Here is a 13,877-nt window from a genome sequence, read left to right as displayed (position 1 = left end):
CTGTTTCAATATGATATATTCAGCAAGTTAAAGAACATCACAATTATTTACATTACTATTGGCAGACTGGAAAGGAAATCTCTTTTGTTAATGAATATAAGGAAAATCAAGCATAGATTAAGCATCACTGATGAGTCTTTAAAGAATTTCCATCACTAGAATAAATTCTTATTTAATTTTAGTTTTGTTGCTATGGCAGCTAATCTCTTTCATTATAAGATTTTCAGCTAGCTATCTTTCTCCATAAATAACACTTACAATATTAAAGCTGATTTTTTTCTGGATTCTAGAAAGATAGTACTGTGTTTAGAAAGCTAGAACTTGTGTCGTCTTTGCTAATTTAATGTTCTGTTTCTATTGTAATTGTAGGTTCAAGGCTCCCTTAGTATTTAAAGTTCTGGTTTGGTTTGAATTTCTGCTCTTTTTTTGCTTTGACTCAAGTACCCTAACGCAGATAAATTCACTCTGTGTATGAGAGACACATATAGATGAGATACCGCAAAAGCAGTGTGCATTGGGGTAGTTGTCATAGTCTTCAGTCCAAGGGGAGAAAATCTGTTCCTTTTTCTTACAGAATACAGGTGTCTATCCTCTTCCTTCCTCTGAACTGTTTCTGATGCTATGTTAGTTTCATGCTTAGTATGGCAGGGAAGCAAAGGTCAATGTCATGCACACTCCTTACCTTTGTTTTTATTACAGGACTGCAGTTTTTGCTTAGACCACAAATACTTTATAACTAGTCTTGAAGAAAATGAATTCAAGCACAGCAATTTACCAGCTGGATGCATAGTCCCATTTGTTCAACAAAATGATCAGGTAAGCCTAGATGTTGACTTAGGTATGAATAACTTCTGTATACATTAACATGCAATTTAAGTAGAAGCTGTTTTTTATTATTTTATTCTGGCTTAACCATACAGATGCAGCTTAAAGTCCTCAGACATTTAAAAAATCTTAATGAAGTCAGGTTTGAAAATTAGTGATATTTAAAGTGCTGGTTTAAATACTGTTAGGCCCAAGAGATTTGTGAACTTTCCCTGGAGCATGTATAACACTGGCCTACAATAAGCCAATCAGATTTTATTTGCTTTTTCATATTTGAGATATGATGTGTATGTAAATGAGTGTTCTAAGAGCAATTTAGCAATCCAATCCTAAGTTGAGACTTTATTATACATAATTTTTGTAGCTAATCTGCATATAATGTTTGAATAAACTGTCAACTTTTCATTTATTAAGAACACAAAGGCAAAAGTGTAAGCATTTTAAAAGAACATCTATGGAAAGCTTTAATTTACATATCATTTTCCATTCAACAAAAAAGAAAATCGTATTCACTTTTTTATTGTCATTCTTTCTCAGGCTTTTTTCTAAAGCCAAATGAAAACATTCTTTTTTTCAGAAATCATCAGAATGTGCTGAGTTAATATGCCAAAAAAGGTCATGAAGGCCAATCAATAGCTGTTCTGAAGTATCCATCAAAAATTGCTGACACAGTTAGTGTTACAACTGCTGGATTTTGTACATTATAAAGTGTATCTCAAAGGTAATTTGCATAAGACTCCCCTTCCTTTTATAAAGCAGAAACATTTCTAGTCCTAGTTCTTCCATCTGATTAATGTTGAGTGGTCTTTCAAATATTTCTGCTGAGATTCTCTGGAATGTGTAACTAAGGCATCTGCTACATGGTAAGGGAAGAGAGGAATTTCCTGAACTGCACATTCACTAGGGCTTTTGATTTCTAAAATGCAAGTACTCAATTTATATGCTGAGAATCATATTTAACAGGATTTTCTGCAACTTGCCAAGTTGCTTGGACACAGAAAAACAGCCAGCCAAGATCATCCTGAAGGATCCCTGGAATTCAAGGCAGACTAGTTAATGTGAGAAGTCATTCTGCATTTCATAGGATGCACACAGTTATCTGGCCAGTGCAGGCAGGTGCAGATCACAGAATCACAGAATCACTGAGGTTGGAAGGGACCTCTGGAGATCATCTAGTCCAACCCCCCTGCTCAAGCAGGGTCACCTAGAGCACATTGCACAGGATTGCATCCAGGCGCATTTTGAATATCTCCAGAGAAGGAGACTCCACCACCTCTCGGGGCAACCTGTTCCAGTGCTCTGTCACCCTCACAGTGAAAAAGTTTTTCCTCATGTTAAGATGGAAGTGTCTGTGTTTCAGTTTGTGCCCATTGCCTCGCGTCCTGTCGCTCGGCACCACTGAAAAGAGTCTGGCCCCATCCTCTCGACACCCTCCCTTCAGATACTTGTACACATTGATAAGATCTCCTCTCAGCCTTCTCTTCTCCAAGCTAAACAGGCCCAGCTCTCTCAGCCTTTCCTCATAAGAGAGATGCTCCAGTCCCCTAATCATCTTTGTGGCCCTTCGCTGGACTTGCTCCAGTAGTGCCACATCCCTCTTGTACTGGGGAGCCCAGAACTGGACGCAGTACTCCAGATGTGGCCTCACCAGGGCTGAGTAGAGGGGGAGAATCACCTCCCTCGACCTGCTGGCAACACTCTTTCTGATGCAGCCCAGGATACCATTGGCCTTTACAGATACATCTGTAAATCCAGCAGGAAACACAGTGGGAGCACAACTAGCTTTGGTAGTTTAGCTTTATGTTCCGTTTGAATATTCAACACATATCAGACATGTCTTTGGCCAAAATATCAACTCTATCTATGAAACTCTGACTTCTCAGGAACAGATTTAATAAGGAGCAAAAGGAAATATTCCTTCTTTTCTGATTAGGAGCAGCAAAGGGCAAACAGACTTCATTTTTTCAAGTGCTTCGGACATGGATTGTCTTTTTCTTCCCCCCCCCCCCCCCCTTCTTCTTGTTCATAAGATCCAGATTCTGGGTCCTGAGTATGACAATAATTCCCTGATGCACATGAGACAGGGTTGTTCTAGAGCATGACAGAGTAAAAGAAGGAAATAGGAAGAAAAGATGAAGAAGCAAATCCTTGTGGAAGAGGAGAAAAGGTCAACCTAGAAAAAACACTAGCTTACAAATGAATATATATTTTGGTGTCATTGCAAGATTTAAGCCAAAAACCACTGAAGTTAATGGAAAGGCTTCTGTTTGTTTCTCTGTTTAAACAGAGATTTCCGAAAGGAAACACAGCGATTCCTTTAAATCAGCTAATGCATTCTCTCAACAGTGCAATCCCTCATCAGTACATTCTAGGGTTTTGCTAAGTCTGTCTTTGAAAGCGGTAGTATGTCATCTAACTTACTTCCACCTGTTGAATTGATGCAGATATTAGGGGGGCTAAGATGGAGGGATAGGAGGAATCTCTATACCTCCACACGATCACAAGATCTGGTGCACTAAATAATACTGTAGGTGTAAATTAAATTGTGCCAGAAAAACTTGATTGCTTTTTTTAAAGCAGAATTACAAAATTAATACATGAAGAGAGGTGAAATAAATGAGCTAATTACATACTCACTTACCTCTGTGCTAAGCATGGTACATTAAAATGAATTTGTGAGTGCTTTTTATAGACATACCATTTTTCTATGGATTACATTACAGATTTAATTATTTTGAAAACTATTTGATATTTTCCCTTTTAAATTCTACTCCCAGTCTAAATTGTCTTTATTATAAAAATCAAAAGGATGACAAGCTGGATTAAAGATCACAGATAAGGCATGGTAATAAATGGGACTAAATTAGACTGTATATGGGGAGGTAATAGAATGAGTATTAGGAAACATAAACAGTTGATATTATGCATCCATTAACAGCTTCATACATTATTTGAAACTGATCTGGGGGTAAACAGCATCTTAAATAATGAAATGCAGAAATAATATTAATTTAGAAAGTTTGGTGTGCTCCAGGCAATAACACACTGTGAATTTAAAACAGAAATATGAGCAGAAAATAACATGTAATCACAATTTAATTTATGATTGCTAGGCTGTGTGACATACTGGTACATACACCTTGTACATAGTAAAATGACCAATCATTACATATTGCTAGAGTGTCTGGGACTATCAACTGATCCCTTATAAATCAGTCAGAATTTATAAACTATAAATCAGTGGAATTTGAAAAGATTTGAGCAAGTCCAGCTTATGAAGTATCACTTTCCATATTCCAGTGACATGAACTTTCACTTCCTGGCTGCAATACTCTGAAGGACACTATATAAAAAGAGTTCTTTGCTTATTGCTCTTGCTAGTGAAGAACATGTCCTATGATTTTAATTTTACCAATTCCTTGTTAATTTCTAGACTGATGATACAAAGTTTAGAAACTTCTTTTATATAAATCCTTAAATTGATGGATTCCTTCCCTTTCTTCTGAGATCTTGTACTAAATGCAATCATCTGACATGCTTGAATTGAGTGAGTAAGTATGATCATGTCACAATCTGTGGGAAATAGCTGTATTATGAAAAGCAGAGACATATTAACTTCTACAGTTACTCTGGGAAAACCTCCGTTAAGGAAACTTAACATCTCCACTTGTCATTTTTTCCAGTGATATGAAATGATACACTGAAATCTGTGTAAAGTCTTGCCAGAGAGAGAACTTCTGGATTTGTACAGTAATGTGGGCTTTCACTGCATGCTCTATCTATTCCATTGACAGATCAATTGCACCCATGTACATTTTGTTTTAAAACAATGTGATAATAAATGAATGAGTGGTAGCCTTTCATTTTTAGGAGGATGGTGTAATTTTCGAAATATCTCTGGATCACCATGTGCAGATCCATACAGTGTTTGAACAAGGTTTTATTTTGCAAAGCCCTGTCATACAGCTGTGTCTCATTTTCAGCTTACAGATGCTATCTTGCTTACAAGGGCTGCTTAGTTAAAAATCTGTGGTGACTCATAAGGCCAAGATGTACAATTCTCAGTTTGGATTGAAAAGTACGTAACTACTTTATCATCTGCAGGGCAAAAAAGCTTGATGGTAAAGAACTACGTTTTACTAAGAGCAGAATACTGTAGGTCCAGAAGCAGTGTCAAAGCTCTCTTCTTCTGCGAAGTGAGTGTAGTCATCTATAAAAGCCTAAAAAATATGCTTATTCATCTTATTATTATGGAAAGTCCTGGTGACTCACTGCACTGGCCAGATTATTAGAGAAGATGGTTTAGTTTTGTCATACTGTTTGTAATTGAGTTTTCTGCTAAGATGGAAACAAAACAGAAACAATATGGAAGATTCCCTGAGAGTCTGTGAACATGCCTATTGCCTTTTGTTGTTCGCTTGACTTTTGAGTTAAGGAGCAGGGGAGTGTTTTATGGAATATCACTGAACGAGTCAGTGGAAGGAAGAAATAAAAACAGTCAAGGAAGGAAAAAAAAAAAAAAGAAAACCCAAAAGGCGAAATCTTAGTGTTTCCCTGTCCTCCGCAGAGCTAGGATTCAGAGTGATGGAATTTCCCTGGTGGTGAAACAAAGATGCAATGTGTAATTGCTAGGGCTTAAAGACTCAGAGGGAGAGCATACAGAGAGAACGGTGGCCAGGACAGCGGAAGAGCATTGACTCCAAAGGTCAGGAAGACAGAAACTCTGTTCAGGGAATGTGCAAAAATTCAAAGTCCCTAACCACAGCCAAAAGAAGGCTCAGGAGTACTGAGACAAAGGAAGCAGAAAAGTAGATATCGGTGTGTTTTGTATAGATATGTCTGTCTGAATACACACACACACGCACACACATTCTCCAAGGAAATAATGAAAGAAGAAACTCATGAACATAATTTCTTTTTGTGTTCAGCCAGTATGTACTTCTATAAATAATGCAGTGAATGAGATCTGAGAATGGATTTGTTCAAGCTTCTGGGGAAACAGGAGAATTAACCTGGATAATGCAAATCTAGAACAGGGGATGCAGTTTCAGTGACTAATGAACAAGGAATCTATGCCCTCAGTGTGTGCTACAGAAAAAACAGGCGTGTAATCTATTTCAGACAAGGTAATATTAAGAAAGCACTTGGCTGTTGTACTGGGTTCCATACACATCAGAATCAAGTGTTCAGCCAGTGGGAACTCCACCAAGATTATGAAAGAGAAACAACATTTGTATTAGCAGATAAGAAAAGCAGTTATTCTGAGGAAATAACTCACAGCAACGCAGCTTTTTCTGATATTACCAAACCTGACTTACTCAGAAACTTGAAAGCTATTGATTAAAGTAAACAATCTCTAAATTGGTCATCAGTTTCTTCCATGAGGAATGGAGGCCTGTTCTCAGAGAGACTAAAACCTTGTGCTATCAGCATTTTCACTTATCACTGAATCCAAGTTACTTTTCTCCTTCTTGATGAATTTCTGTTGTTCATGTGACTCAATTTCTTTTTCCTCTGAACAGCCCAATGTTTAGACTTTGGCATTTGAAAGAATAATGTGGGTTCTAACTAGGACTTCTCACCTTTATTTTCAGCTCTTACAGGCTAATATAGCATGGAAAATACCAAGCCCCAGAGAAAGCAGAGGACTATTAGTGTTCAGTAAAGCAACCAAATAAGTCTTCCAGAAATGCTGACAAATAAACCCTTGAGTTAGGAGGAGGCACAAGGTCAAACAAGTCATATGGATTTTTAATGAGGAAGTAATTATATGTTTTTTTCTGAGTACTTTATAAACACTAATTATGATTGCTCCTTAATTTTTCCAGGTCAATAAACAGAACTAGAAATAGATATATAATTTTCTAACCTCCCTGAGTGAGTCAGCAGCAAACTTAGCAACAAGTCTTTTGAGTTTTGGATCTTTATTGATTATCACCCTGCTTAAAATCTTATTCTTTGTGGGCAAGCCTGAATACCTGTGTCCACATGAAAGGGGGCAAATGAAAGTTAATGTAAAAGGGTTTCTTGGAAAGGTACCAACCACTTTAGATAAGAGCATAAGCTTTCTGTATCCATTTGTATCCTTTTTTTTTTTTTTTAATTTTCACTTCACTGTCTTGAAGTAAAAATGGCATTGGACTCAGTTTTACTGGAAAAAAGGAGATCTCTTTGATATGTTTACACATCATTAGTCATTGCATCTGGGAGGTAAGTTGCCCTTGGCTTTCTGTATCTGGCCTCAGTGTAAGTAGATAAAGACAAATGCTTTCTGAATGCCAGGATTCCACAAGTACGCAGCCTAGCCCACCACTGCTCTTACATTTCTCCCTTCATTGTAATCTCTTCAATAGATGCTGTGCTGTAAAACAGCCAAGTTAATTATTTTAAAAGTTCCAATAGTTTATTTTTCAGTAAGATTCTCAGACATATGAATCACCAGGAATAACTGTAGTTCAGGAAAAATTTCTGAGAGTTGGAAGTAACTGCTAACACTTGGTCAAAATCAGTTATATAGGACCAGAAGGCAAAGAAGCAGGAAAAAGCAAAGCTTTGTACTACCCTTAGAGTGCACAGGAGAACCAAGGAGGCATTTTAGCTCACAGTTTAGTGTCATAAAAGAAAAAAAGAAAAAAAAAAGAAAGTTTTTAACCAACCCTGATTTCATTAGTCCCTCTGTGTTAAAACTTTGCACTTAGCTGCACTTATACTGAATGCTGCTTTGAAGAATATAGATATTGTCTTGTAAATGTGGCCATCAGTTCATAAAGCTGAATTCACATTTCTCTTTCAAACTCCAGAAAAACGGGGCAGACAATAATGATGAGGGGGCTGAAGTGATCTTCTCAAAACTTTTACAGTGGTACAAGCTAAGCCTTCATGTTAGTCATATAAACTCTATGCCTCTGAAAAAAGTTCAGGCAAGAAAAGAGTAGTTTTAATACTGAGTAGAACCAGTAAAACAAAAACACAGAGTATCTGTGCCAGCAAAATATGTTTCTGCACAGAACAGAGCATTCACAGGATTTGTGGTAACAGTGTATGGAATCAATTTATGCCTGGCAAGGAAAATAAAAGTATAACATTTCTTATGCAAAGTTTTTTCCACATTCACTCCAACAGTTTGTGTCATTAGTTACATCTGTGACAAAAACATCAAGCAAGCAAGGAAAGAGAAACCTTGGCTAACTTGCACTGTTACTTCATCTCTAGGGCTTACCCCAGTGCACTTTTCCAGTAATAGGATATCTGGATGGGCTCTGTTTAGTCTTATATTAAATAAATTACTGTAATAGTCACATCTCTATAATCTATGAAGTATCCATACTTCTTTCATTCTGTTTAAAAAGTAATATCCACCAATCTTGCAAGTATACTGAGGTTAGTCAATATAAGTCAGTCATACTTATTTATATATCGGTTTAGTTAGCAACTTCTCTTGGTTTAGCCTGTTAACTGTGACCTGTTAGTGTCTTCATGGACAGCAGATTCTGTTAGTAGTTGTCATTGTGGTTTTATGGTAAATTATGTACTAATTCCTAGGGTGGTTATACAATTTCATTTATAATTGTTTATGAAAACTCCAGTTGCAACTGTGAATGTGGCTATAAGCATCTTAATTGCCAGAATGTTATTTCATATTCATCTAAAATTCCTGTTAAGGGTTTAAAAAAACAAAATTAATTCAGTTATGTCTATTTCATTACTAATGGACAAAACTGATTTTTCATTAAAAATCAATCCGCTCTTTAAATATTTTCTCACAAAGACTCATCAGTAGCCACTACCACAGCTTGTTGAAATGCTAAGTTATATGCTGTTATATTTGATTCTGTGATGAGGAATTGCCTGTATCAAACTTGAGAGAGGGACTAAATAGCTAAGCAGTTCTACAGAAATATTTAGTTTCATGTTAGATGTGGTCCTGGAGGGTGCTCCAAGTTGTGAATATTCAGTGAGATGAGGAACTTAGAACATGAAGATAGTAGGATTTAATGCATATTTCATAGTGCTTAGTTTTGAATAATTTCCTGCTCAAGATACTGGTGTGAACCCTGTTCTTATGTGCCTTGTAGGGTAAAAAAATTGCAAGGCACTTAGAAATCAGAATTTTAACTGTAGCAAAAACAGGCAGTTTTGATTAATACTCCCTGTTGTCACCAAGAAAGAAAGGCAGCTGGTCTAAAACAATGGAGTAAATAAGAGACAATAAGACTGTAGCTAGAAGGACTCCAAGGAAAAAGACAGACAAGGAGGGAAGAGGAAGGGATGCTCTATACCTTGAGCTGTGTTTCTGCAAGTGAGACTGTAACTCTGAGCAAAGTAATGTTTTTCTCCATTTATGAGTTTAGCCCAACAGACCTGGGCATTTTCTTTAACTCAAATTGTTAATTAGTTAATTGAGTTAATTAGTCCTTAAACAATGGAGTTGAATATTGCTAAAGTGTGAAGGTCATTTCAGCTTATTTCGTACACTGTAAGTTGGCTATCCTTTTGTCACCCTTTCCTTGTTATTGTTTGTATTCTATGCTGACAGCTGATCTTTTTTTTTCTGGGAAATCCTACTACAGGAAATAATTTATTGTCATGCAGATTTCCTTAGTTTCAGATGAAACCTTACAGTTCAAGACAGCACTTTTCAGCTGATACTGTTACTTACTGTAGCAAGCTGTCTAATTACAAGGTCTTAATTCTAGAATGTTATAAGAGGTGCTCCAATAATCTGTCCACTCTGAAACTTCCTTGACCTACAGTATCCAGGCCAAGAATGTCAAATAATAGATCTGTAATCACTACTGAATAAAATGTCTGTTTGCTCTGGGTAAGGGTGATGTTTGACTTTTTCATTCCATAGGATTGTATAACTTTCTTCCAGAACAAGCAAACAAAAAAATATACTTTTTAAGTTCAACTTCTATAGCTAATAATAAATATACATATAATCAGGAAACACTAATAATGAAGAAAGGAACCAGTAAAATCCAAGATAATTTAATTTGTACTTTTGCAGTAGGCAGTTGAACATTTAAGTCTGTTCTATTGCAAAGTATGTAACTATTCATAACTACATTATACCATGTAAAAAAGAAGAATTTATCTTCCAGATTCCTAATTCGCAAAGACAGACAAAGGCTCCTTTACTATATATTGAAGGAAAATAGCATTATGCTACTAAGCATCTGACCTTCAAGGTGTTATGCTAATTTGAATGCAAAATTCATCATCTTTAAAAATTTTGTGGTTTCCTGAAAATTATCCTTTACAGTGAAAATATTCACCTCTCTGGAGTTGCCTCCAGAAATAAACACTTAGCATAAAATGAAAGTGTGTGTATTGCTCTTTGATTGTCTCTAGTCCTATTTTGAGAGTTCTGCTGATGTTACTGATGATCTTTTGTGTATGTACAGATTTTGGTAATCTACAACGTTACTGGAATTCACTGTTTCTTATGCCATAATTCCAACAGACCTTGTCAAAGTGCAAGGTGAGTTCAGTTTTCATCAACTGCATCTTTTTCTCCATTTCCATATTCCCAGTCAGGTCTCTGTTTCTTTCAAGAGTCTATGTCCCAAGGTCTCTTTAAATAATCAAAGAAACCTTGGAGAAATGTTGTAGCTGTTGTGCACAAGTAGTCCAATCCTTCCATTCCACTCAATAGTCCAAAGCTGACTGGAGAACACTAGTGTAATACCAGCCTCATACCAGACTAGAGGAGGTATTTGCTACTGGTGGGCATTACACGTGACTTTTATATTTCAAAATCTTAATGAGGATCTGCTTCCCTTGGCTGAGTTCTGGGTAGGATGTAGCAGTATAACACATGCTAGCTAATAACTCCTCAACAGGGTATGGTTTCCAGGAATTTGGTATACCACTTTTAATCCAGATTTTCAGAAGAAACTTAAATTTCATGTTTAAAAGGAGCACTTAAGTCTTTCAGCTTGGAAAGGAATTTATGAAGATAGTTACTATGCTTCCAAATTTCAAAGAAAAAAATGGCATAGAAGAAAAATTGGAGACTAAAAGCATGTATTTCTGCATAGACTGTGTAGCACCAAACACCTACTCAGTGATTTATCTAATAATGAAGCTTGTTCAAATGGTTCTTCTCAGGCAGCAGCAGAACTAGAGCTGCCAAAAGCTGTTGTAGTTAATACCATGCCTGTGCCCAAATTGTTGTCTTTAAACTCTGTGTAACCCCACTATAGTCTGTAGGAGTGTGAAGCACATAGGAAATGTTGACTGTGATATATACTTATCTATATAGAGGATAATAATCCGCTGATATATCCAAATTGGCTAGAAAATAACTTGTGTACTGTCATGCCACATGATGTGTATCATGGCAAGTCTTGTCTTAATTCCAGAGTCAAAGTTATTTTAGGTTTGCATGTGTAATTTGTTCTAATTTTTTTGCCTGCTTATATTGCTCTGACTCCCAAACTACCTATTAAGCCCTTGAAAGCAGAAACAAGCAAATCCTCTCTCTGCCTTTTACTTCTTTCTCTGTCTCTCCCCTAATTGTTAGAGGGACAATGAAATAAGGAATAGGCTAGACAATCCATCTCTGCCATTAATAATAATGCTGTGGAGTTGAGGAAAAAGAAGGGAGAAACAGCAGCTCTGGAAACTTCTGGCTGCTGGATTAAGCCAATATGTACTCTCTCTATCCAGATTTATTTAAAATGCTGCTCAAAGATTTTGACCTCTCAGAGTTTGGAGAGGTCCAATTATGTGAAAATATTTTGAAAATTTTCTTCTATTCTTTTGTTATGACATTTATTTATCTTCTGTTTACTGAATGGGTACTGGAAGCAGGTTTATCAGATGTGTGAATAACAAAACTGCCCAATTTGTGCTGTACTGCTGCAGTGCTGGAGAGGAATGAGTTAAGAAGAGCGGAGATCAAAGCAGCTGGAATCTATCAAGCAATCAGGGCCCGCTGCCAGGGAAGAGAAGGAACTGGGGCTGAGACAATGGCTTTGATCCCAGGAAGAGAGGGCTGTGGGTCAGGAAGAATGAAGTAAGGCTAATTCTGTTTACTTTGGCCCTGTTTTTGAGTGGGCTCTTCACCCTTAGAGGTGATTTTTTTTTTGAATTGCTTTTATAACTTCTTGCCATAGCGCTGAATCAAATTTACCTATGTGACAGTGAACGTGAAAGTAGCTAAGTGAAGCTGCGCTGTAAAATTATGTCTGAGTAGCCTAGAATAATCTTGCATGTATTGCAGATTTGCACTAGGCCGAGTGCTGGCATGTATATGTGAGAGGTTGGCCAGTTTGAGTCAAAAGTCTTAGGTTAAGGATGTCACTGTGTAGACTGGGATATGTTTGAATTATGTCATTGGTTAACCCATAGCAAAGACAAGCACTTAAATGTTAACTTTCATTTGGATTCTGTAGGTTTAAATCCTTACAGCTTCACTCTAAGGTGAAGCATTAAGTATTTAAAATCTGATGATTTTCTGCCTTTGTAGGTGAGCAATCTGTGTCGATAGAAGAAGCTTTTTCTGTGTTCTCAGGTCTGTTCCATGTAGCATTCTTAGGGTTTTCTTCGTGGTAGACTACTTAATGGATGAGACATCAAACTCGAGGCTATCCAGTATCAATTGTCTCCAGTGACATAACTCTGGATTCAATATATGGTACTTCACGTGCTTTAGATAGACAAAAGTTCCAGCTGGGAGGATTCAGTACTTTTACGCTTGTGTTGGCTTCTGGCTTCTCGGTGTTCATCTTGGTTCTTCCACAGCTGAAAGTTGCTGATGTCTGAATGATAGCTCTATTACGGCCAGCTATAGTTAAAACAATTCTTTGTAGGCTGTATGTGATGGCTTTGTGCTCGTGCTTGGGAACTCAGTCCTTAACAATATAAGTAGTAGTTATGCTGTAGAGCGAAAGCTCCTATTATGCTGCCATTTTAGTGAGCAAATGTAACTTGATGGCATGATAAATTCTAATGTTAAACATTACATATTTTTTGTTTGCTCTCTTTCACCTTGTTAAAAGTAGGTTTTACTTTGGGAGGCACATCTCCAAACATGCAGTTTTAATATTTCTTATCTTTTATCTCTGTTTAAACATATTGACTAGTTACTAATGCAAGTTTACTCTTTGACTTTAATAATTTAATTAAAATAAATAAATTGAATATTACGTAGACTTTTTCCTCCCAAGTAATTCAAAACCACCTCTTTTTCAACTTTTTTATTTCTGTATTTGTATTCTGTCTCAATCCCATGTTTCCCTCCTTATTTTTTCTATCCTATGAATAACTTAAGAAAAAAAATACAAAGGAACTTTGTCTGATGAAATGAAGGTGTAATTGTCCTGACATCAGTGTAACTATTTGCACCAAGGGAGCTGTAGAAAGGAGTTTTGCTCAACCAAGATAAATTAAGGTGGAATTTACAGTCCTGTTGGAACAAAGAGGCAAATTCTTGTAGCAGAGGATTCACTTTTTTGTAGTTTTCTGTCCTTTTTTAATATGCATGTGAAAAGAGAATGATCAAATTCATTCATGTATGACAATGTTTTTGCTGTTAATGTATTCTGGAATTAGAGTTGTCCTCAGGAGAAGAGTGTTTGTTCTGGTGAGGTAAAATGAGAAATAATCCTGATCCTTGCTTTGAATTAAACCTATTCTGAATCACGGCTTTCACAGAGATTAAAAAGCTCAGGTAATTTCTCTCTCCAGCACTCTTCGGTTAAAGCTTCTGCTGCATTGCCACTTGATAGAGGCAGAAGCGCGTACTTTCTGTAGAGTTCAGATTTGTACAAATTGCATGTACCAGCTATGATGTTTCTGGCATGGTGTGGATTCTATAAGCTCACCAGCTCTTTGAGAATCTTGCATAAAAAAACCTCCATCCCCTGGAGTTAGGGAATTGTTCCTATACACAACCAAGTCTTCACATTACATCTGATTACACAATATCCTCCTATGCAGAAAAACATAACTGAAGCTGTTAAATCATATTTATGATTCCTACTTATGGCCATACAACAAATCCTGTAATACTTGCTGTGGTCTCTGTAGATTTTTGTATCTAT

The sequence above is a fragment of the Apteryx mantelli genome, chromosome 6 (assembly GCF_036417845.1).
Source record: "Apteryx mantelli isolate bAptMan1 chromosome 6, bAptMan1.hap1, whole genome shotgun sequence".
Lineage (NCBI taxonomy): Eukaryota > Metazoa > Chordata > Aves > Apterygiformes > Apterygidae > Apteryx > Apteryx mantelli.
Note: the sequence above shows the minus strand (reverse complement) of the source record.